Here is a 22036-nt window from a genome sequence, read left to right as displayed (position 1 = left end):
AGCAACTGAACAGTGACTGTCTCCTGGAGAGACTCGTGTAAAATAAGATCTTACTAGTCCCACTAATGTTGATAACAGTTTCACATTTTTTTTTTCTGAGAAGTTTTTTCAAGTATCTTTTTTTTCTACATGGAAAAATGTTTAAATGGATATATCAATGTATTTGCTATACAGGAAAAAAATATTGATAAAGCTCTAAATAAAAATAAGCAAACATTCAAATATTCTCCATCCTAATCATACTTGGGAGGCTGGCAATATTTTTTGTGGGCACAATTTTTGTGTTCTATTATGACAATCAACTCTCTTGAAAGACCTTTTGACAAGGAAATGGTAAAGGGAAAAGCAGAGATGATGTTTGATTTAATTACTGATATCATTATCGAGTTTAGCCTTGTTGGTAATTTGATCCTTACTTATTTTCTGTAACTGATCTAATGTTTTCATAATATTATGATCTTTTTTCTAACAGGAGATTTAATTATTTTAATTGTTAAATATATCATTTTAGATGTTTCATTTTCATAGATGACTATATTGAATGAATGGAACAGAATAAGTATTTTTTACACAAGATACCTATCGGCTTCAACAGTTTTTTTTTTAACAAAAGAGGCACCTGCAAACATTTTTAACTTTTTTTTTTTTTTTTTTTTTTTTTTTTTTTTTTTTTTTTTGAGTTACTGGGCATGCAGTGCCTTACCAAACAGAACACAGTCTCTGCTTTAAGTTGTGCAGATGCTTCCACCTGAAGAGAGAGGCCATGGCTAAAATACTCAGCTGAAAGTGCGTGCCAGTCCAGCAGATCCGATTGCCACCATCACCATGTTCAATGCCAGTGACTCTAGTAACTTTGAAATATGCCCCTAAAAGCCTCTTAATGCCAAGAAGGCCAATGGGATCCTAGGGTGCATTAAGAAGAGCATCTCCAGCAGGTCGAGGGAGGTGATCGTCCCCCTCTACTCAGCCCTGCTGAGGCCACATCTGGAGTACTGCGTCCAGTTCTGGGCTCCCCAGGACAAGAGGGATGTGGAGCTGCTGTAGAGAGTCCAGCGCAGGGCTACGAGGATGATCAGGGGCCTGGAACATCTGCCCTATGAGCAAAGGCTGAGGGAGCTGGGCCTGTTCAGCCTGGAGAAGAGGAGGCTGAGGAGGGACCTGATCAGCGTGTATAAATACCTCAAGGGAGGCAGTGAGGAGGCGGGGGCCGGCCTGTTTTCAGTGGTGGCCGGTGATAGGACTAGAGGAAATGGCCACAAGCTGAGGCACCAAAAGTTCCACATGAACTTAAGAAAACACTTCTTGACAGTGAGGGTGACAGAGCCCTGGCACAGGCTGCCCGGGGAGGTTGTGGAGTCTCCTTCTTTGGAGATCTTTAAAACCCGCTTGGATGCAGCCCTGTGCCACGTGCTCTAGGTGAGCCTGCGTGTGCAGGGGGGTTGGACTAGATGGTCTCTGAGGTCCCTTCCAACCTTAAGCATTCTGTGATTCTACGATTGTAATGGATTTGTCATAGAGAATTTTAGAGAGAGGTTAAAAACGGCTGTCACTGCACAGCACTTGAAAAAAAACAATGAGCTCATTTGGTAGGATGATACGGTTTTATTAAAAACAAACAAAAAAACTACTGAGCCTACAAGCTTTTAAAAAAGTGTATCTGTTAAATCTTAAGAAGGGAAAAGCATAGAGGAGGGCAGATGCTTTTGCTTTTTTTATGGTTTCTGAGTTATATTGTTTACTTGACTAGTTTACATATGAGTGTAATGAAGGTGTACATGTAAAAGGGTGATTTAGAGAAGACTGAATTGTACAGGGGCCAGATACAATAGCTATGACTTTTTTATACAGATGTAAAATAAGTTAAGCGAGAAGAAAATGTAGTAAGCTTCAAAACAGTACTAAAATCAATACCTTTTATCCATCGTTGTTTTTTTTGAACGATACTCCATCTCAGAAATGTATTTTTTCAGTAATATTAGTTTTTAAAATATATCTTAAAACCTATGGAATTTAAAATGAAATAATGATGTTTCTACTAGAGATTTCTTAATTTTCCTATATGAAAGCTTTCCCAGGTGTGCCCCCAGATGTGTCCAATAACGCTGTGTAATAATGCAGGCTGCAGTTACCCACATAAGCTTTGATCTAGAGCACATATTTAAAACTCTTTCAAGCATAAATCTGAATGTTTTGGTCTTAGTGAATGAGTGCATATCTCCTTTTACACACAGGTAAAATGGTGTTCTATCAAACAATTTGTCAATAAGAGAATAAGAGAGATATTCCTGAAAAACAAAACAAAACAAAACAAAACAAAACAAAAACCCATTATCTTGCTACTTAGAAAATATCATCTTTATTAATTACTTTGGATTATCTGTTTCTACCCCATATTCCCAGAAAATTACTTTCTGTAAGAGCTCTGCTGTCTTCTCATTGTTGCCAAGCTTATCACAAATAAACTTTTATTATCACTTTCATTAAAAGGATAAGCATTACTTTCTTAAATAAAAGCTCCTTTTATTTATAGCCATGGAGGAAAATTAATTATATAATTCTGAATGAAGCTAGATTAATTTTATTTTCTGAAATATTTAGCATTCTCTGATTACAAGAACAAACGAAACAAAATAAGCCATGATTTATTCTAATATTTTGCCTTGGCAGGATGAAATGAAATTTCTTAAGAAATTAGAAGGATTGCTAATATAGATACAGTCTGTTATCTCAGGAAAAAAAAAAAAAGAAAAAGTATATGTAACTAATATATGAAGTTATTTTTTAAATATCAAACTCTTCTCGCGTAAGAAATTTGTCAGAATTGAATCACTGTGTAGCATTGGGTTAAGTTTACATTCTGATCTGCTTATGATTGTCATAAATGTTGGATTTGTATAGACATAATTAAAATAAAGAAATTGGTGGCAGATTCCATTATGATCATGATGCTTCTCCCTTTAAAGAACAATATCTATATCAATTTTACTCTAATTTTTTTCTCTTTAGTAATAATTTCTGTGAACTCAAAGGTGCCATATTGTAAAAGATTAATAGACTTGCAAAGAACAATATTTAGTTCATTATATACTTAGTGAAAAACTTAAGACATTTTGATGGTTCAAAATAAACATATTCTTTAACAACATTTTTCCATTTCATTCGTGGATGAGACACAGAGTAAAGCAATGATAATTTACACTTTCTCCTACTTTTCATTCCAGAGTTCCACAATTCAAATTCATTTAAAGTATTCCTACTTTAAGTCATACCAACTTTACTCCTCTCTTGCTATTTTTGCATTTTTCAGTAAATTAACTGTAAAACCTCTCACAATTTATTAGTAAATAGAAAAATGAATAGGCTATGCATGAGGAAATCTAAATCAGTAGAAGTGAAAATTCTCAGAAAATATGAAGAATATAAATATGATAATGTAAACAGATGGTTTTCAAGTTCTTCAGAAATCTTTCAAAATAAAGAGCTAATCCTTTATTCATAATATATTGCTTCATCGATGGTTCTGCTTCTGCACTGGATGAAGAAGTCTTGTTACTTAAATCCACTGCTCATTTTTTAGGTCTAAAATGGAAACTAGACAAAGTTTAAGACTTTCCATGATGTATTCCTTAATTTCAAGGTACTATTTATGTACATTGTGTCCTCTTTCCCACATTGTGATCTTACAGGCATGCTCTATATTTCCTATCTTACTTTTCCATGCTGTAAAACAATACGACCAATAGTGTTTTCATTTCCAAGTGTATTTTTATTTGTAGAATTAAAAACAAAAAAAAAAGAAGAAAAGAGAATTTTCTGAAGGACATTCTGATATTTCTTTTTTCTTTCACAGTTCTATAGTAACATTGTACTTCAGATAATCTCTTAATGTGCTAGGTTTTGATTCCAAATAGAATGTTTATATCGTATTAAAATGTGAACAATACATACAAATCAATTTTAAGTGATAAACCGATTTAAGTGATAAAGAGAATGATTGAGCTTGGCAGACATCTTTGGAGACCATCTAGTCCGCTTCCTAACACACAATCAGGATCACCTACAGCATGCAGAGATTCTTATTCAGGCGAGTTTTTAGTATCTTCAGAGAAGAAGACTCCACAGCCTCACTGGGCAACTTGTTCCCATGCTCTGTTACTCTCAAAGTAAACAAGTTTTTCCCTAATACTCAAGTGGAACATCCTGTATTTCAGTTTCTGGCCATTAACTCTTGTCCTGATTTTAGCTATCACTGCAAAAAAAGTGTGGCTCCATCCTCTTGACACTCTCTAGATATTTAAACACATTTATAAGATCCCCCCTCAATCATCTCTTTTCTAGGCTAAACAATCCGAACTCTCTCAGCCTTTCTTCATACAAATGATGCTCACATCCCTTCAGCATCTTAGCAGCCTTTTGCTGGACTAATTCCAGTAGTTCTATTTCTCTCTTGTAGAACTTGACACAGTACTCCAGATGCAGCCTCACCAGGGCTGAGTGGATGGGAAGCTCAAATAAGAGACGTCATGGAGAGGCTGCCAAGACTTGTCCAGTCTTTAGACTACTAGTCACTGCTGCTTTTCCATGTAGGTTTTCATAATACTAAGGGGAAACTGCAGACCATCAAACAGGACCTCAGAGCTCAAGGGATAGGGGTCAAGCCTCTACGAGCCCATGTTCTCTTCACAATCTTGCCAGCAAGGGGGAAGGATGTGAAGAAAAATAGATGGATTTTCCAGGTTAACAATTGTCTGCACTGCTGGTGATGACAATAGAGTTTCACTTTCTGTGACATTTGGACCCCGTCTGAAGACTGACAACAATGGGGAGGGATGAAAGTTACCTCAGTAATCAGGGCTCACATGTCAACCAATAGGTTGGTCAGCTTGGTTAAGGGAGCGTTAAACTGGGAAAGATGGTGCAAGAGTTAAAAACAGATCGGTTAGGCTCAGTTACCTTGCTGAAATGCCTGTACACCACCGCATGTGGCATGGGGAACAAACAAGAAGAATCAGAGATGTGTATGTGTTTACAGGGTCATATTCTCATTGCAGTTACAGAGACGAGTGGGAGAGCTCACCTGGCTGGAATGTTGTCATGGATGGCTATGTGCTTAGTGAAGATTTTGACCTTCTAAGTTACTGATGTTTTTGAATGTAGGAAACTCTCTGAAAATCAGATCCTGTTAAGCTTTCTCAAAGACAATCTCTTCAAAGTACTTGACATTTTATAAAATTCTGATTTTTCAGTTTGTCAATGAGATAGACAACACAAATGAAAATGGGAAGATACTCAAATCATAAAAGCACAGGGCGTATTGATAGTAATAAAGCATACTGCAAAGATTCTACTTTTTTTTTTTTTTTTTTATTATAGCAACACATCTATCTCAGACACACTAAATGGCTACAGTGAAAAGTCTAAGCAGTATCTGCTTGGGACTACACAGCCTTGTCATGTTAATCAGGTATAGATCTACTAGGAAGATTAGGTGCAGTTTATGTCTCAGGCTTTTCAGTGCTGTGAGCCTGACAGAGGAACGCTAAAGCTATGCTGCCATGCAGGGATTGGAAATGACTTCACTCTCCTTCTAAAATTCATCCTGTATATGTACCCTCCCCCATTTGACTCAAAATAGGAACACGACCCTATGGCCACTTGCGTCACTGCCGAATTCCTCTGTGATGTAGCTGTACCAGTCTGCTACAATCTCGTGTGAGAATCTCTGACATGGAGGTACCCTGTGTCAAAAAGACATGCCAGGAATTTCAATTTTTGCATTATTTTGGAATATATGATTTCAAGCATACTGAAAACGATTCAAGTGAAAAAAGAACTGCAAACTGTAGTCACCCCATTAAATCTACAATTCACCATCACACAAGTAAATCTACAATTCTATATTGGTATAAAGTTTTATTTACTGCTATAGTTAAGAGCTTTTCTAATTAAAATGACAGCACTGCTGGTATTTGGTCCACATTAAAATTAATAGCAAGAAAATAAAGCACACCAAATAAAGGTTAGTGAATAATTAATACAGAACACAAAAGTCCATATTATTGGAACTGCAGTGAAGATCAAACTGGAATTAATATTCTTCATTATCTTTGCTCAACAATCTGCTAGTCATGACAAATCTCTGCAAGAGTTGTGTGATCGAAGATGCAGGATTAGTATCAGAGACTTTCTGGAACTTCTGTATTACTTCTGCTGAGTTGTTTGCTTGTTTGCTTTGTTTTTCTATGCTTATTATGCTATCCTATTTTCTTCTCTTCCATTGGATGCACTGGACCCTTGCCAAGTTCAGGCATAGAAGTGAGAAGATCTGAACTACTGCTCTTCCACAAGATTCGTATTTATAAGAATATCTCTTTCATATTTTTTTCTTTTTTTTTTTTTCTCTTATGTGGTGGCTGTGTTACTATCTAAGTAACACAGTCCATGAAATTATTTGATTTCTCCTCACCAAATAATGCTTGAGTTACTTCTGAGAGGCATCTAAGTCCACAGGTCTGTCTTTGCAAAACAGTCGCAAAGCTTCTAGGTCCTCTGGCTGGCAGTTGCAGCCTTCCTCAGTCAGAAAAGGGGTGGCAGGGCACCATGAAGCATCCTGAGCCCCAGGGACTCGTGGTTTCTCCCTCCTCAGTCCCAGCCCCATCTTAAACCACTTCTGTACCTCTCCTAGCACAGCCTCAGCTGAGGTACCTTAGACCCAGTCAGATTGGGACCTTAGCTGAGGTAGCTTAGACCTAGGCAGAATGGCAGCATTGAGCCACCACCAGCACTAGCCGTGGCTGCTCCTACAGGTAGAGACTCTGCACTCTCAGGGCAGCCTAGGGCCAGGACTTGATGCCAGGGATGGAAAACACTGAATTCACCAGAGAAAAATGGGACTGGACTATAAGAAAAAAGACAATCCTTCTCTCTTTAATCATGAGGATCTTGATAAATCAGCTACTTCATATCTGTGGGTAGACAGTCATGCAAGATTCCTTTAACAATACTTCTACTACATATTCTTGAGTAGGTCTATTATCATACAGAATTTAATGATATCACTTATCTATAAATCTGTAAAAGTGCTGCAGAAATTTTCCTCTGTACTAAATTCTAAAGTTTCCTCAAGAAAAGTTTATCACTCGTTTTTGGTTTTATGCCAAACACTTTAAAATTCCACAGGACTTTTTCAAAAGGGAAGAAAGGTTCTCTATCTAAACAGTCTTCAAGTAGTGGTAACAGGACTATTGTCTTCAATTACATGAAACCTGCAAAATCTTTTTTTACTGTGACTGAAAGACTGAAATTCAATTTTGTATCAGCTAGGAAAAAAATGTTACTTAATCAGGACCGTGTATTTTTGTGTTCGCTGAGATACTCAGGGCTGCTACAATTAGAACACATTATTTACTGATGTCTGAATTTCTGAGGCTTAAAGCTGTAGTGATATTTCACTTCATTAAACTTTGAAATATTTTGGACATCAAGGCATTAATTTTCTGAAATTCAACCATGTACTTAATGGTATCCAGAAAAAGCTACCACAGCTACTTGTTGTATGATAAAATATGTAGACTATTAATTATTAAGTAGGACCTCGGCAGCTGCCATTGGAAGAGGTCTTAGGTCTTCATGAAGTACAATAAAAATGTAGTAAATAATCTTGAAAGTCTTGTCTGTCAAGGATAAAAATAAATAGAGATGATTTGTGTGGTATTATTAGACTGAAGCATTGAACATCCAGTTTCAAGATTTAGCCACAGACTTCTAGCTACTGTCAGACAAAACATCCAATGTGTGATTGATCATCTCTGTTGCTAAAAAAAAGACTATTTGTCTTATCTAGTTCACCTGCAAACACGTTAGGCATCTATTTTATTTTTACTATCTCCAACAACTTAGAGGCTCAGAATTTCAGCCCGAGTGAAATGTCTGTGATATCATGCAAAGTAACAACTTATATATCTATTTTTATATATATATAAATATATATATTTTATTTTTAATGAATAACGGGAGCAGAGTGGAAGAATAAATGTAGAAATTACCTCCTTTCCCTACTGTGACACAATAATAATTTAGATTTGCATAAACAGAATCATGCTAATATAGGTAATCTTGAGATGTAGTAGGGTGCACCCATTTATTACCTCATCAGAGGGAAATTTTACTTTACATGGGACACAGCATTCTAAGGTGATAATTTCAGTACTTTTACTAAGGTATTGCATGGTGCTTTTTGCCTTTGTGTGTGTGTGTGTGTGTACAGTCTGCACACAGTAAAGCCTATTAAAATCAAGCATGATCTAGTAGTATACTTGATACACTTTGATGCAAATTATTTCCATGGGTATCAATCTTTACCTAAACAAGGAGTATTTCAAGTTTTTCCCTCAAAAGAAAAGAAACCAATGAAACAAAAGCTTTAAACACCTTGATGTTATTAACAGAGTGCAGAAACTGTAAAAATATTCTATTAAAAAAAGCTATCCAATGCAGTTAAAGAAGAACAAGGAAATGATGTGGGCAATAAATAGAGATATAAAGATAAAATTTCAAAAGAAAATTAAAAAAAAAAAGAATGGGTCTACTTTCAGACCAATTTTTTAGGAGTACACAATATAATCATTAATTGTGAGTGTCACTAATATCATGCTATAAAGAATAGTTTTAAAAATCTGTTTTATTTAAACTAATCACGATGATCTTAGCAGCACAGGATGCTGTGTGCATCAGAGCTGGTGAGAATATTTTCAACCATACAGAGTATTTGACAGAGAACATCAACTTGCTCTCCACAAAGTTTTATGGAAGAACCCAAGAATTACTTCTTTTGAGCCTTGCAGTGCTTACTTATGTAAATTCCATAGAAGAACCGAAATAAAGTAAACATAAAAGACAATCTAACTATGATTAAACCAGTAGCCACCTTTATCACATACATTGAAAATTTCTGTCATGCCTGAAAACGTTAACAATACATAAAATGTTCAACAGTATTCTCTAATGATAGTTAACCTGGTGAACCTGGTTAACTTAAAGATTGAGACACCTTAGGAAAATATTTGTAATGGCTGGTAGCCCTTTAAATACAATTTCTGTCATTATAGGTAGAAGGTCACAGGCTATGACTTAAGGGCTTACTGCCCTTAAGGCCAATACTGAGATTAAAAATTGGAGAATATTGAAAAAAATGAAAGTGATGGGGTTTTTTTTTTGCCAGAATGTTGATGGGCTTACTCTCACTTTTGGTTGCTTCTTTTTCCCATGAGACTATAATACTTTCCAGCATGACTTCTAAAGAAGAGTGTCTATCTCTCTGATAGTGCTCTCCTGCTCTATTTGTGCTCAATAGCCAATTTCTAAGTGACTGAAAAACAGGCACACAGTTTAATACTTTGTAATCATTTCGGGTTCCTATAAAAAATCTTTTTGGCAGGAAACTTTGTTTAATTATTTAGTCATATAGTGCTAGTATAGATTTACCTTGACTCTCAAATCAGCAGTCATTTTTAGCATCTCTTCAAAATGTTTAAATCATATCTAATTGGTGTCATTTTAAAAATGATTCTGATGAGGCTCATAATGTTAGCTTCAGTAAATTTAAAAAATAACTTTTATGACCAAATATATCTAAAAGATCAATGTTACAGAAGGAAACCCAATACAGGAATGCTGATTCTTGCTTGTTTCAGGCATCAGGACATAATCCTTCTGGAAATGCTATCTATTATATTTTGGTTATATGATTATATGTTAGATAATACAACATAATTAAATATAAACCCTATCATTCTTAAGCAAACAGATGTTGGCTAATTCCACAAAAACATATTATTTGTTTGACTGGCACAGGAAGTACCTCAAAAAAAGTAGGTGTTTAAGTCAGATGTTTAGTGAATAGTGCTAGTGAACAATTCTCTAATGATTTATGCCTTTTTTTTTTTTTTTTTTTTTTTTTTTTTTTTTTTAACAGGACAGTTTTTACTTCCTGAAATGGAATATTAGTGTCATATTTTATTACAGATTTACAACATGAGAGTGATAAACTAAAACTCAATGATATAAAACTGCTTTTAATGAAGCAGGATCAATGACAACAATTCTTTTTTTTTTTTTTTTCTGCAGTAGAAATGCATGTCTCTATTCTACAATATCTGAGTACTTTTCTGTACCCAAGGCTCATTTGTTTTACTGACAATAATGGAAAGAAAAAAAAAAAAAAAAAGACAACCGGATTATCTGGATTATGAAGTTAAGGAAGAGGACGAATGACTCCATTGGTCTTACATCCTAAAGAAGCTTAACAAAGGCATAAATCTTAATGAAATAGCTGTTTCCTGAATTTTGGTAAGAATTAAGTAACTGCTTACATGGAAAACTTATATAAAAGATGGAAAACTTATATAAAAGATATAGTTGTCAGCACAGATTCATGAAAAGTTCACTATAAATGTCACTTTGGGTTAATAAGCATAAACAACTTACAAAGCCCAAAGCCTTCCCCCAGCCTCCTCAAATGGCTGAGGTGCCTAACCAGCATTTCCTAGCTTCTTCCTTACTGAGATTACTGAGATCATCCAGCCCAAGAGACCTTCTCTTTACTAGATTTACAAAGAAGTATCTGCTTTCCACTTAAAGATATGGCCAGCCAATCAGTATTTCAACCATTGCCTTCTGCGTGAACCCAGTCTAGCGCCTCCAAGCCTCATATACTGCACTGACAATTATCTAGGAATCTATGTTATATCATTCACTTTTCATAGTATCACAGAATCACAGAATGGCTGAGGTTGGCAACCTTGACTTCTTTCCCAGGAGTAGAAATGGCATCTTTCAAGATCTCTGTGAGCAAAGAGTTCAGGTAAACCCTTTTCAGGCCCCCCAGTCTGAACTCTTACTTTATTGTATGATTTCTGTTGGATTCTAAAATCCCTAATATTACACTAATGTGCTAACTTAATGTGAGTGTTAACAGACTCAGGTAAATTGCTGGTATCCACTTGTTTATACATTAGGCAATCCTAACAGCAGCACAAAAGGCAACTTGTAATAAACCCTCAAAGTTGTCCAAAATTCTGTGAGTTAAAAAAAAAAAAAAAAAACAAAAAAAAAAACAAAAAAAAAAAACAAAAAAAAAAGGAAAAAAAAAGTTAGGGTTTCCTAAATGCAGATGAACTTTTTGGAAATCAATAGATTTTCTTTAGAGTAAATTCTTACTAAGCCTGATCAGTCCTTTCAAATCTAAAGAGAAAATTGGAGATATAGAAAAGGGAAATATCCCTTGAGGATAAACAACTGACTATCTATAATGAAAATCAGAGAGCTTTGTTGTTGGGTTTTGGAGAAAAAGATTCATTGTCTATAGAAACTCCATTCCTGTTCATTACATTTTCAACAATGTAATCACATTTATAAAATTTTGCTTACATGCTCACTAGCATAGTCCAACCCTCAGCAATTAATATACTAATTGTTTGATACAGATAGCTATAAAGTACTCTAATTATACAGACTGTTTGATGAGAAAAGAAAATGATTTCATTCTGCAGCAAATGTGAAAAGATGCTTAAAATTGATGGCTTTGTTCAGTAGAGAACACAATAGGCAAAAAACTGCTCACATTTTGAAAAGCAGGGAAGCACAAGAGTAATAAAAGCAGATGTTCACACAATTGTATGAGAGTGCTATAAAGTTCATACTGCAATAGCTGCAGTAACTAGTCAGTGTTGCCTTGTGTTGCTACCTGCCTGGCACCGCTACTATAGTTGATTATACCAAGAGGTGTGTTCAGTTTGCACAGCATAACTGACAAAGACTGCCAGGTTTTATTATAAATTAGGACCTCCAAAAAATTTCCCTGTTAGTGTAAGCTCTTGGGGACAGAAAACGTACACAAATGTCTTGTATGCCAGGTGCACTGCTAAGGCTTACAGAATCACAGAATCGCAGAATGTTCAAGGTTGGAAGGGACCTCTAGAGATCGCCCAGTCCAACCTTCCTGCTCCAGCAGCGACACCTAGAGCATGTGGCACAGGGTGGCATCCACGTGGGTTTGGAAGACCTCCAGAGAAGGAGACTCCACAACCTCCCTGGGCAGCCGGTTCCAGAGCTCTGTCACCCTCACAGTGAAGCAGTTCTTCCTCACATGGAGATGGAACTTTCTGTGTTGCAGTTTGCATCCATTACCCCTGTCCTGCCACTGGCCACCACTGAGAAGAGCTTGGCCCCTTCCTCCCTACATTCCCCCTTCATGAACTTATACATGTTAATCATATCCCCTCTCAGCCTTCTCTTCTCCAGAGAAAACAGGCCCAACTCAGTCTATGTTAGACTTACCATGTTAGAGCCATCACCATTCAGGGTAGATATGGTGTTAGTGTAAATACAACATAAAATTGAATGAAAAAATAGAAATAATGATTGTATGTGTCTTTGAGATTTATTAATTTGGAATGAATCCAGATGAAACTTGAGAAGACTTTTAGTAGGGAGGCTAGTTGGTATGGGCATCGGGGGAAGCTTTTTTGTTTGCTTGTTTCTTTGCCTTTTCCTAAGTGTAGTCTTCAAATTTAAACTCTGAACTTCTGTATCACTATGAAATGAACACACATTTCCCCTTAAGATACTCTCTACTCAAAGGAAAAAAAAAGCTTTCACACAAGCATGAAGGTGTTAAGGCAAATGCAGAGACTTGTATGAACTCGAGGGTTTCACAGAACTATAGAACAGTCTATTGAGAATGTTTTCTTCAAATTAGGCTCTCGTAATTAACATTTAGGTCTTAATATATTTAAAGAATTAAAAACATATGGAAAAGAATGGTATAATCTCTTTAGAATTGTTTAGTGCAATATCAATCTATATTTGGTATTTTGAAAGCAAGCTCTTTAGAATTCACATAAACTTTCTAGAAAATTCTGTTTACCACTCTTTTATCTGGTAGGCAGGTCAAACTACTTGGTTCATAGCCAAGGACAGCACAGTCCTTAAAGCGCTGTGCTACTCATGGAACAAAATGGTGATGAAAAAGCTCTTCTTCAGTGAGGTTAGCTTAAGTTTCCCGCGGCTCTGCAGAGCACTCCTAATGAGGCCAAGGGATTGTCCTTGTAAGGAAAGACTCCGGAGCAGCCGAAAGCGGCATAGTGAAGTAGAGGCACCAGAGCAGGCAGAGCGAGGCAGCCCCAGGACAGGACAGTGCTGGGACAGTGAGGGTGGCACCAGCCAGGGAGGCTGCCCAAGTCCCGCACCTGCAAGAGCAGCCCAAGGGGGCACAGTGAGTGGAGCGCGGTGCGGGTGCGGGCAGGGGCACAGCCATGCACTCCAGGCAGTGCCCACTGTGGCAATTAGTCTTCAAAGGACTGTGTCAGCACTTGCTGAAAAGGAGACAGGCACCCAGGCTGCACTACCCGCTAAGCACACAGCCGTCCAGGTGTCTGGCTGCAGGGAGTGACAAAGCCTAACACTGCCTTAGGACAGCTGCAAGGACAGTAATTGCAATCGTGTGAGATGTGAGCAGCATGGTAACAAAGCTACGAGAGGAGGTTGAAAACCTGAGGAGCAGCTGGAAGTCAGAGAGACAGAAAGAGAGATTGATGGTGTCAGGCTCTGGCCTCTGAAAAACATGAGCAGGCACCAGGAAGTCCTCAACAACAACAAAAATACAAATTTCATTCTCCAGCTGGCAAAAGATAGAAGAAACCAGGATGAGAATGAATGGAAAAAAAAATCTAGGCTCAGAGAAATCCTTCTGTTTCCACCTCACTCTACCAGGAACTCCTATCCTACAGGTACAAGGCCCTGGAGGATGAAGGGCAATCAATGGGTAGTGACAGTGAGAGTTTCTCTCCTCCAAAGATACTAATACGGTCAGAAAAGCCAAGCCCCGGTATTGTGTCTCTTGGCAGGTGAAAAAAAGGCAGGTTATAATCGTGGGAGATTCCTCAATACAAGGAGCAGAGGGTCTGCTCCTTGAACGGACACTCCTCTGTGCGGAGTCTGCTGCCTTCTTGCGGCCTGGGTTAAGAACACTGTCAGGAAACTTCCCAGCCTAGTTCAACCCAAAGACTTACTCGCTGCTGTTCCTCCACGTGGGAGGAGAGGAAATGGCAACACATAGCCTGAGAACAATCAAAATATAATTTAGAGAATTGAGTCAGGCAATCAGGAACTCAGGTGTGCAGGTCATCTTATGCATTCTTCCAATGCTGGCAATAGAGAAAGAAACAGGAGGATACAGAACATTAACATGTGGCTCCCTGGCTGGTGTCATTGCCGTAACTTTGGGTTTTTCAGCAATAAGAAGCCTTTCATTGCACCAGGCATGCTGGCATCAGATGAGATTCATTTTTCGCAAAGGGGAAAGTGGGTCCTTGGGGACCCTCCTGCTTACCTGAGGAAGAATAACCTCAGGCACCAGTACGGATTAGGAGTTGACCTGCTGGAAAGGAGCTCTGTGGGAAGGGATGTGGGAGTCCTGGTTGACCACAAGTTAACCGTGAGGCAGCAGTGTGCCCTTGTGGTCAAGAAGGCCAATGGGACCCTGGCTGCATCAGGAGGAGTGTTGCCAGCAGGTCGAGGAAGGGGATCCTGCCCCTCTACTCAGCTCTGGTGAGGTCCCCCCTGGAGTACTGGGGACAGTTCTGGGCTCCCCAGAATAACAGGGACATGCAGTTTCTAGAGAGGGTCCAGCATAAAGCAACAAAGATGATTAAAGGACTGGAGCATCTGTCTTGTGAGGAAAGACTAAGCGAGCTGGGCCTATTTAGCCTCAAGAAGATGAGATTGAGAGGGGATCTTACCAACATGTACAAATGCCTGAGGGGAGAATGTAAAGAAGATGGCACCAAACTCTTGGTGGTGGCCAGTGATAGGACAAGGGATAATGCATACAAACTGAAACAGATGAAGTTCTATCTCCATGTGAGGAAGAACTTCTTCACTGTCAGGATGACAGAGCCCTGGAACAGGCTGCCCAGAGAGGGTACAAAATTTCCTTCTCTGGAGGTCTCCCAAACCCACCTGGATGCCACACTGTGCCATGAGCTCTAGGTGTCCCTGCTCAAGCAGGGGGTTTGGATTAAATAATCTCTAAAGGTCCCTTCCAATCTCAACTGTTCTGTGTGATTGCACTTATTCTATGTGCTGCAGCTGGAGGCAGTTGTGCAAATCATCAGTTCCATTTCTGTTGCTCACTTGCACTTTGTGTATTGAATGCTAGCACAAAGCATGGCACATTGCAAATACAAACTCGAGAAAAATGCTAAGTGGATAGAAGTAAGATTAAACACTTTGTAGGGGCAAGCTGTACACATCCTCCTAAAAATAAAAGCTGTTAATACTCCATCCATTTTATAGAATTCTCTGATCTGATTTGTTACAGGGTTTCCTCCAGTGTTATTCATATCTGTTACGATCAGAATTTACACTTCTGATTTAACCATGTTTAAATGAAAGACACTATCCTTTTCTCTAGAATGTCATATTTTTAATGAATGTACTAGAGAAGGGAAAGTAGCAATTTAATTAAATTAAATTCAATCCATATAAATCTAAATAGGTATGAAACTAAGCAAATGTTTTATGTGTGAACTTAGTGGGTTTTGCAATCAAAAACCTGTGTTATTTCTAGAAGCGACTGTACTGGAGGATTTTTCCTTTTGTCAGTCTTCTATGTTAGAAATCTGATTTAAGCTCCATGTTACATCTTACATTTGCAATAGCAATAAAAAGTACATAGTGAAAATGTAACACAAATGTGCTGAGTGTCCTGTTAATAGGGTCAAAAAGCCAATTTTCAATAAGAACAGCCAGAATAAGAATGTTGCCAGTTACCTAACTAAGAATAGATCATCTTCAGTACCTATAGCATTGTTAAACTGATTAGTCCTGCACTTTTTCTCTGTGTTTTGAATTAAAAATTATTTTCAGAAAGAAGGAATACAGAATTTTGGAGGAAAAACTGCTGGAAAGTAGCATTCTTTCAGTACTAGTGGGCAAAGGTACACTTAAATCCTTTTAAAATTAATTCTCCTCTAGTCTTTCTACCTTTCTTTTCTCTTATTCAGAAATTAATATCCAGAGAGACACCAGGTGAAAAGTTTTAATATTAGATTGGATCAAACAGTTCATGTTATTTTCTGCCATCTCTTCTGACCTGAAAATGCTTAACTTCTGTGTTCAGATTTCCCCTGTTGAATTGTAATAATTAATGTACTTGGAGCTGTTAAATATTAAAAATGTTTGTATAAATCTAAAAATAAAATAAAATATAAAAATTACTGTATACTGTAAGACTAAAACTTGCTGTTGTGCTAAAACATACAAAAATGCTGCCTTCAGACATAATGCTGTAGCTAGATTAGCACAAATGGACAGAACATCCAAACACTCTCTATTGTGCAAAAACTTGAGTGGTTTTGCTGCTTTGTTTTCTGGTAGTAAGATAACATAATTGCCTTCATAAAACTTATGAATTTTTTTCATTTTAGCAGGATTTAACTGAGCAAATAGCTATGCCAAAATTCACAAATAAGGAAGAAAATAAAGAAGAGAAAAAGTTGCCATGTGATAGTGGAATAAAATAGAGCTAATTTAATGAGAACGTCTTTTCCTTATATATGAAAGTTTAAGGGAAACCATAAACAATTCACAATCAGCCAGTTAAAAAAAAAAAAAAAAAAAAAGCATGTTTTTCTCCGATTTCTTACTCCAAACCCTGCATCATCATGAAGGATATATCCACCATATTATGATCAAAACCAGTGTAAAATGTGTGCCTGAGAAAGCCAAATAATTCTGTATTAGCTTTTTGACACTCTAGTTATGGTACGTGAGCTTTGTATCATTACCATTAGCAAAACAAGATTTAATAGAAATACTTATTTCTTGCTTATAGGTCATTGCATGTGAAATGTGTGCAGGTTTTTAAAGAGAGTTTCAAATGACTATTTAGGCCTGGAGGTTGTCTGAAACATTGGGAAACAGTTCTTTTACCTCTTAAAGACTATGAGACTTTGAATCACAAAGAGATGCTTGATAATGTTAAGGTATTGACTCGTCAATCAAGCATACAAAGTCTCAAAGCTCAATGATTCATTACTAAAATAATCCATTATGTGAACATGGATTACTGTGAAGAGATAAATATACAACTGTGCATAGTTTTCCTATTCGCATAACAGACTTCGGCAGAGTTGGCCTTTTAAAATACTTTAAAAGTTAAGTTAGTGCTCTACATTTGCAAGACTAGAGTGTTCAGTTGAATGCAAGATTTTTTTTTCATGCAATTTAAAATTAACAACATCTGAAACATCTGCCAGAGTTAGCTGCTTTGGACACTGCTAATTGCCAAATCATGTGCAGCTGTATGCATTTTTGATATTCTTTATAGCACACATCTGCTTCAGTGGCCACAAATCTAAACAATTCTATTATAAGCAGTCTTATCATGTTTTTATAAATAAAAGTAATCTGCAGGTTCAGATGCAGAAATGAAAAAGCTTTTATTTATGATATATATTTTTAAATATAAAATTTATTATAAAAAGCTTTTTTAAAAAAAGAATAAAGGTAGAAATGATTTCTCCTGAGATTATAATAATAAGAAAAACACTGGAAAAATTGATCAGTCAATTCTTTTATTTTCTGCTGTGGAAAATAACATACTGCTTTGCAACCAGCTCTAGAAAATGCCAAGGAGGAAACTGCTATGACTTTCAAATGTCAAAGAGCTTGAGTTTTTCATGTATTTTCTATAGCTAGCTGTTAAACCCAGTTTCTTCAGCTCCTATGAGACCCATTTAGTAAAAGATTTACCAAAATTACTTTAAAAGAACAGATTTTATCTTCAGAAGAAGTAAGAGAAACCAAGATCTGACCGTGGACCATCAGGAATCTCCTATGGTACAGTACCCCAGTGTCTGTAGAAGCACTTAGGAAGAATTTGTTGCCCTACTGTGATTTCTGCAGATAGAAGAAGGCAGTCACCTGCATGGGTCTGGGTCTCTACATCATTGTAGTTGTTTGGATAAGTCTGGGAATTTTCACACTCAGGTCATATATACAGTATTTTGGTTGTCAAATCATGCACCTTGATTGTGTTTGCAAGGCGATGCAACTCTTTGAACTTCTTCATAGTTTTGTGAATTGGAGGTATGGTGCTCAGAAATCTGAGTTGTAGACAGAATGAGAGTGAAAAGCCTATACTGCATTTACTGGAGGTACTGGAAAGTGTGAGGCACATGAAGTATGCAAAAGAAGACGTCAACAGTGTCAAGATTAAGAGTTATCCTGAAAATCTGAATTTAACCTTTGCATGTTTTACATCATCATGCCGAATCATTTAAACCTACCATTATCAAATCACACTCAAAAGGTTGTTTTTAATTTCTGTATGTTCAGTTTCACATATTTAGAATCTGACTTGCATATTCAACAGAAGCTGGTGCATTTCTGTGAGCAGAGAGAGAAAGCTAACATTGTATTGGCTCAGATATGTAATTCTAGAATAGCTTTTGAGATAAAAAGGAAAACAAAGAGGCATGATCAAACTTCTGTCCCTGTAAAGGAAAATGTCTCATCTACTGAATGATGCAAGGACTCATTAGGAAAAAAATAAAATAAAATAAAATAAAAAGGAGGTCATGTAACTAAATACTGCATCATATGATATGCTACTCAGAAAAGATTTTTTTATTACTTTGATAGAAATTTCATTGTTTAAAGTGTGTTTTAGTTTGTCCTGGATTTTAATTTTGCTTTGGTTTGGATTGCATATGTCATTTTTGAGAGAAGTAGAAACTCACTGGAGTAAAAACAATTGCATTGCTAATAAAGGTGCTGATATATTTGACAAGAACATCCACTGGGCAGTTGCAGAAAAGCTGTAAGTGTGACCACTCAGAGGGAAGACACATCAGACACGGGTGCTCTTGGGTGCAGAATGCAACCTGAGGCAGATCTGTGGAGGATCTTGACCCCAGGGGAGGAAACTGACCTTCAAGAAGACAGCATAAGGCCATGGTTTGTAGCATTCCTATTTCCAGGATGATTCAGCAGAAAGTCATACAAGATCCATTCAAAATCCTGCAAAGATAGTTTTGATGGTGAAGTATTTCCGAGTGAAAAAGAAGATACATTTGGCTTTACCTTGTGAGTATTTTTTTGCGAGATATAACTTTTTAACATAAAAGACATAAATATTGTCAGCACATTGGTGCTGACAATACTTACTGAAAATGGGAATTCACTTGCTTTCAGCTAATAGGCATAACACGCACACAACAGAAAAGTTGTATTTACTGGATTTCATGTTAGTAAAACACATCCTCTATTACAGACTAAATCTACTCAAAATAGCCCAACAAAAGTTCATTGTCAGTTCTAAAAGTGACCTTTTTTTTTCAATCTGACTGCATGAAGGATCCTACAATCCCATTTAAACACTGGGAAGGTTCACTTTTGAGATAAGTGAGGAATACACTGCCGAAGGGAAAACAACATTAAGTGTTGTCACATAACAGTTTGCAAGCTGTGGTTGTTTGGTCCTGTCATTTAAAAGCAGAACATTAAGGACGAGTTTTTGTAATGTAAGGTTCAATTAATGAAAATTAAGAACTTTAAAATGTACCTACTGAAATGTGCTATGAATATTACAATTAGGAAAGTATGAGGAGCTTTGTTTCTGTAATACTAAATACTTGAACCTTTCAGTGAGCTCAGAAAGGCCACTTTGAGGAAACAAGATAGGACTTTTTAGACACATATGTTCTAATATTGAGATAAGACACTGTAGAGCCATTTTTTTTGTTTGTTTGTTTTTATTTTGTTTTCTTTAACATTTGAATACAACTAACAGCTCTTTTGAGTAAGCTGAACAACACAGATCCATACAGTGGTATCTCAGCTAACTTTAAACAAGTCGTCAGACTAGGATTAGAAGCAACACAGCTACTTGAAAAAAATTCTGACTTGTCTGATTTACCCTACTTCAGCATTTCACAATTGGCTCAGGGCAGAAAGAGGTCTCTTTTAAAAATACCGATGATTAGGTAACATTTCCATTAAGGAGAAAATTGAATGTGGAGCCAGATGTTTTGGAAACTTTTTTTTTTTTTTTTTGTCTATTGTTCTTTCCTCAGTCCTGTCTATTTTCAAAGAGTTTTAAGTTCTTTTCCCTTGAATCTGTCACAAGGGAAATGAGAAGCAGTTCCTTTACCCAGAGCTTCAGGAACATTTTCAGTCAACATATATGCCCCAAAAGTATCCTCTCAGACAACTGCACTCAGAAAAGAATTAAAGAAGTCATTCATTTTAAAGGAATGTTAGGGTCAAGTTTCAGGCTAGATTATTGAAGAGAACAAACACTCTTCAAGAGAGTTGTGTAAGAGTATGATGTAAAGACACCGTAAATCAGAAAAGCAGTATGTTCCCTAAGATTTTTTTTTGGAAATATTGATTGCTTCCTGCTATCTTATTCTGAAAAGAATGGCAGTTACCTTCTCTGAACGCAATCTAGAGAAGAAAATGCCATGTAAAAGGGGAAACATCACAGTTGAATTTCCTGACACAAGTCAGACCTTTGACTCTCTCAATAAGAGAATTAAGATCTATGATAAAAGCTTTCAGGAAGAAAATGCAAAGAATTACCTGTGCCTTCTTATCATAAATACTACTGTTCTTTGTTGTGGCACTGCAATTACAAGACTGGATCGTTACTTTCTGGGTCGATATTTTTACAATGTGAGTGGATTGCATCATTCCCTGTATATTTTAACATGAATGTTTGGCTAGCAAAATGATGAAGTCCAAGGGAAAACAAAAAGTTGCTCAATTTCAGTTTATACAAAATCTATGCTATCTTCGTTTAGCTTACTGGATAAGGTAGGACTAAAATGCACTGACATTAAGAATAGGACTTTGCAGGTCCTTGGATCGCTGATATATTATGGGAAAGCTGAAGATAGAAAAACACATATTGATATGATTTATTCTATCCTGTGCCTTGTTCTTGACTAAAAACTAATATACCCAAAACACTGCATAAGTTTTGACACTTTGAGTCATACTTTTGCTATGTTTAAAATCATGTGGGGCCAAACACTTTCTGCATTCTGTGTCCAGCTTTCTTCATATGAAGGAGAAGGCACCTCTTTCAGGAAGGTACCTCTGTCAGGTACTTCTTCTGGGCTATGGTCCTGGGTATAATTTAGAGCAGCCTGGACAGCACAGTATGAATATTAGCAGCCCATACATCATCCTGAATAGATGAAGAAAATGTGATGTGGTGGAAGGAAAGGAAAGAGGAAAACTTTAAGCAGCTTTGCTCTTTTTTTCCATTGCAGAAAGGCTTTGAAGGGCACGAGGTAGAACCACAAAAATGATTCAAGCAATGTTCATCTATGAAATTGGCATTTCAGTACTTGTTAGGTAAAGTGTCCTGAAGGAATAATGTGCTTTGAGGAATAAATATGCAAAACACATGGCACAATTGTAAAGTGTGATTACTTTAAGACTGCATTCTGAAGCAATTCACAGATCCTGTTTAAGCAATTCAGGGAGTCTTTCTGACAAGAAAACTGGTTGCAGACATGAAGACTAGATGTGTAATCAGGCAAGGACAGATCTTAAAGTCCTAATGCTTTATTTTTACCCTGAATCATTTCAACCTGAATAGGTGGACAAAAGGAAAAAGAAAAAAAAAAGAACGAAAAATCTGTAAATTTGCAAATTTTGACTTACAGCTTTTCTAGTTAAGAGTTTAAAACACTATGCAAAAGTAATTGTGCAAAAGAAAGCATTCCTCATATTCCCCACTATTCTAATTTCCAAACCTGCTTTCATTTGCCATAACAGTATTACATCATCATCTTTAATTTTTGCTTCTTTATAAGTTTTTGTGTCTCCTAGCCAGTTAAATAAGTGCCTTATTTTGCACAATCTGTGTGAGACTGATGAATACTGATTGTATAATTTATATGAAAGATATGATGCTTGATTCTTCTGTGAAAAATACTTTAAAAATCATGTAAATAATGTT

This window comes from Nothoprocta perdicaria, unplaced genomic scaffold (assembly GCF_003342845.1).
Source record: "Nothoprocta perdicaria isolate Ctin4 unplaced genomic scaffold, notPer1 scaffold_241, whole genome shotgun sequence".
Lineage (NCBI taxonomy): Eukaryota > Metazoa > Chordata > Aves > Tinamiformes > Tinamidae > Nothoprocta > Nothoprocta perdicaria.
The sequence above is the reverse complement of the archived record's forward strand: the minus strand, read 5'-3'. Positions refer to the sequence as shown.